The sequence below is a fragment of the Penaeus chinensis genome, chromosome 11, assembly GCF_019202785.1.
Source record: "Penaeus chinensis breed Huanghai No. 1 chromosome 11, ASM1920278v2, whole genome shotgun sequence".
In the NCBI taxonomy this organism is placed as follows: domain Eukaryota; kingdom Metazoa; phylum Arthropoda; class Malacostraca; order Decapoda; family Penaeidae; genus Penaeus; species Penaeus chinensis.
The window spans coordinates 30,147,668-30,152,667 of NC_061829.1; positions in this window are offsets into that span (position 1 = coordinate 30,147,668).

Below are 5,000 nucleotides of genomic sequence, written 5' to 3' on the forward strand. Positions count from 1 at the left end.
TATATATAATATAAATAATATATAATATATATAATATATAATATATATAATATATATATACCATATATATACATAAACATATATATACACACATCTATATACACATATATACACAAATATTTATATATATACATATAAATATTTATATATATACATATAAATATATACATACATATATACATATATAAAAATATATTTTCAAATATGTGTGCCTGTGCGTATGCATGCGAGCCCCCAGCCCTGCCCCGCCGCCCGTGAGCGCCGAGGCAGAAATCGAGCGGCGCTGACCGGCCGTCGGAGGTCACCAGAGGTGATCAACTTGATTAAAGTCATCGCACCTGTCGGGGTCGCGGCGCTGGAGTCGTCGGTATCGCCGCCATCTTCCCGCGCCCCGCCGCCGCCCCGCCCGCCGCCGCTGCCGCTGCCGCTGCTGTTGGTGGGCGAGGGCGCCGTCACGTTCATGTTGTTGGTGGAGGTGTTGTTGTTGAGGCCGTGGACGTGCGTGAGGGGCGGCGGGGAGGACGTGCCCTTCAGGGGCGTGCGGAGGCCCAGGATGGCGTCGATCGTGTGGGAGGGAAAAGCGGGAGCGGCCGTGATCGCGCCCGCACCTGCCCCTCGCAGCACCTGCCCGCCGCCCTCGTAGCCCTCGAACACGAACTTGGCGCTCTCGGCCCGCTTGAGCTCCGCCGCCAGCTCCGACGAGGGCTTGGGACCCGCCAGCGAGTACTTGGTGTCCTGGGGCCCCGACTCGTGGTAGTACTTGCTCTCCGACCCCAGCGGACTCTCGAAATCGCGGGGGCTCTTGCCCTCGAAGGAAACTCTGTGGTGAGTGTCAAGGTCAACGGCTTGACCTGAGGTCACGGTGAGCGGCAGGGGAGTCACTTCCCCAAGTTCTGCCGTGGTCAGGGCCATAGTACAACAGTCTCTCATGCACTTTGTAAACACTTTATATGAAAGAGAAAACTATATGCCACAGAAATAGTGAAACTGACGTAGCGGCAGAGTAAGAGAAGCCTGTGTGTCAAGGGCGGGCGAGGAGGCCGTCATACACTAAACCGGGAAGACATGACACCAGACAACAACCGCCAACACTCATGCTGCCGTCAAATGGCCGTGGCGAGACGTGCGACTTGTGTGTAACAACTTGTTCCCTCAAGATCCTGGTGCTCCGCTGGGACTGACTCCGCCCCTCTTTCCCGTAACTACGCTGATTGGTCAGCTTGGTTTGTGTTATCAAAGAGGCGGGGTTAATCGACGCGAGGGCGTGACGTCACTCTCTCTTGACCAATCAGATCGGAGCATGTCAAGTAATGGTTAGATGAAAGCGCTGACTCGAGCCCCAATTGAAGCGATTTGTACCGTAATGAAATTATATGTGTGTATCAAAGGAAATAAATTGATATCAACAACCCTCAGACACTAAACGGTCTTTTATCAGGAGGGCTGGGGTGAAAAATTGGGCGGGAAAACAGTTGTTAGGAGCAGATGTCGGGGTATTGACTGTGAACGAAATTTTCTGCATTATATGGCGCTAGAGGAATAATTGAGTAGTGACAACTCATTAAGTCCTGGCACAATGGTGGTAATGGAAAAGGCCTGATATAGCCGCCTCGGAGGGACTTACTGATATAAAGAATTTGAATCACTCAATTTTTGCCGAGCGTCTTTCGGGATCAAATACTTTGAATTCTTCCCGGACGGATGTGCGACGCCAGTGTTCCTTTTGGAATTAGATAAGCTTGCATGAGAGGGATTCAAATTCGAAAATTATTTTTTGTGAATAAGAGCTAATGATTTAAAAAACGAAACGCAGCTCATTCTTCTCTTAATCCTCTTCTTGTTTTTTATCAAGTTAGCAAGAAGTTTATGGCGTGCGCGGTCCACCGAGTACTGGAGGAGGCGATCGCGGGATGGATATAATGTAGCTGATGCCCTTCTCCCGGGATTGTTTTACGCGGCCGATCAATATTTTACAGAGATTCCGATGTCTTGAGGGCGAGGAGGAGCGGAGGAGGGAAGGAAGGCCGGCGCGGGCGGATGGCCGTGTTTTTAGTGAATAATGGGACGCTGTTTCTGTGTGCTTCTTCGGTGCCTTTTCAGCGGCAGGAGAGCAGCGGTTCGCGTGCCGGGGCGCCCTTGGCAGAGGCAGGATGAGGGCCATCCTGCTCGATCTCTTGCGCTCTTCGGTTCAGGTTCCTTTGGTGAATGTGAGCATGCTATTCGCCCTACTTTGCTGTGCGCCTCGTCTCTTGTACGTGATTTGAAAGAGCGCAAGGAAGTTCGCAATACCTATAAACGTTTTATTATTGTCGTTACTGTTGATTCTTTCTCATCACATGATTCAGAAAATACAAGTTAAACAAACATGAAAAAGAGTTCTAAACACGCAATTCCTGTTTAAGGCCATGTCTGCATCACGAGAGCGCCTTTAGCAAACCAAAAAGGGAATCAAATCGTGCGGTAAACGTTTCCTTCGTTATTCGACCGTTTAGCTATTATCGTATTTATTAGAATACACATTGTTTTTTCTGAATGAATGGCCACGGACTCACCATTGGTCTTTGGGTTGTTGACAGTTAATGATCAGATGCTCAAAGGAATCCCTCTTCGGTCTTCTTCATTATACTTTCTCTCACTCAGTCTCCCCTTTTCCTCTTTAGAGTTTTTTCCCCTCTCCCCTTTTCCCCTCGACGACGTCTACCTCGCAAAATGCCCTCCTCCCTCCTCTCGTGCTCCTCCCCTCGTACGGACACTTAGCCAGTTATTCAAATCAAATTGCCAGTCAATCACTTAAATTTATTCCGTATATGATTGAGTTCGAGGTGCAAGTCCATGAATGATTTATGAAGTTTTAGAACAGCGTTTATCTGACTTCCGTAGAGACGGGGTCGAGGGACCTCGCGGACAGTATTTTACATATTGTTGCAAGAAGTGGAGCCGAAGGAGGAGTGCAGGATCAGGGCAAGCGGCCAAGGAGGTGGTAGGATCTTTTATGCCAAGAAATCCCGGAAAAAAATTCCTAAGACTACCCCGCCAAGCGATGCTGATAATAACGGCAATAATAGGAATGTCTTTTTTCGCAATCCTGTTGACCTTAGAACGTTATACTTCATGAATATTATACTCGTGTATGTGTGTGTGTGTGTGTGTGTGTAGATATATAGATTGATAGATACACACACGCACGCACGCACGCACACACACATACACACACACACACACACACACACACACACACACACACACACACACACACACACACACACATACATACATATATATATATATGTATATGCATATGTATATATGGTGTATGTGTATCTATCTATCTATCTATCTATACACATACACACACACACACACACATGTGTGTGTGTGTGTTAACGAACACAAACTTTTTTGACAAATATAAGATCCAGTGTCCTCTGTATAAGTCTGTAGAGATGTACGTGCGAGCACTCACACATTCACCTGTCTACCCACGTGAATAGCTGACAGCCTTCATCTCGTCCCGGGAGCCCCGGCGAGGACCCCTCACACTCCAGTCAGCTAGGAATGATTCCCGGATGAAAGGATCATGGGACTATGGCGTGGCTCATGGGCATCTCAAAGCGCCAGGGGTACTCTACATCCCTGGAAGCTTTGTGCGAATCTCGGGCCTTGGCGCCTCGAGACCTCGGCACTCCGTCCAGTTTTAGGAAATAGAGACGGACAACTGCCCCCGATGATAGAGTAAACGGATTCGCTGAGCATCTTTTTTATTGCAATCACTGCCCACAATAGGTTTGTTCATATGTATGCTTTGTTTGTAGAACTTAGATACAATTATTGTTTTTATTTTGTTATGTTTTTATTGCAATTTGCTGCTCTCCTCACTTCTTTTTACTTTTTTTCTTAAGAGTCGGCGAATCGGAGTTTTCCGGCGTTCGGGCGAGTAGGCAGGGTTTTTTCTTTCATGAAATTGGGAGTACTATAGTTATTATGCAATTGTACGGGATTTCCCCCCAAAAAAATCCGCTGACCGAAAGCGCTTTATTCCAATGCCTCCATAACGGGAATTCTGCAGCGCCCCCTCCATCAGCACCCCGCTCTTGCAGCTTCCAAGGTCAGCGTGTATTCTTGATCTCAATATTTTGTCATTTTTCATGCCGCAACGACCAGCTGACCAGCTTGAGCGACAAAAGGAGACCAACTGGAGCGTCGTGCGCAGTTGCAATACCCTCCTCTGCGTCAGAATAGCCTCGACACTTAGGTCGAGGCCAGTGTCTTCAGCCTTTCGAAGACTATGGCTTGCTTTAGGCCAATATGGCTCCTCGGGTTTAGGGCAAGATTTCATTGAATTAAAAATATGACACATTTTTGAAATTCTATAAAAATCATTGACTATATACTGTCCCTAAGTGCTATATTTCTATAAGTACACTTTTAGGATTAAAAGGATCAATGTAAATAATATTTGTACAACAATTCTTTTCCCTGCCTCCTTATTTCCTTGTAAGACACGCGCCCCGGCCCCACCCTCACCCCCACACCCCCACGCCTATCTCACTCTTGTTCTTACAGCCGCACCCGCCGTACCGCCTGCGTTTCCATCACTCAACCTCTCCTTCTCCACCACTTGTCTTTCTCATCCTCTCTCTAATTCTCTTTTCCATTCTGTCTCCTTGTTCATTTTGCTTCCCCTCCCCGCCTCTCGGCTCCCTCTCCTCTATTATTGTGCTTCCTCTCCGCTCTCCCTCCTCCACCACGCCCTAACGACTGCCATTTTCCAACGCCCTGTAAAGAAGATGGTTCCAGCGTTGACAACAGCGTCAGTGTGGTGATGTCATTTGCCAAAAGATTTGATATTCACGCGATCCATTGTACTCCACTAATTATCAAATATAATAATAACTGTTTTGAATGGATCAGAAAAGAACTTAAGGGGCCGTTTTCTTCATCTTCCCTAGATGCTCGGAGATTGGTGTTTTAATACTAAATGGAATTATCATCCGTAATTT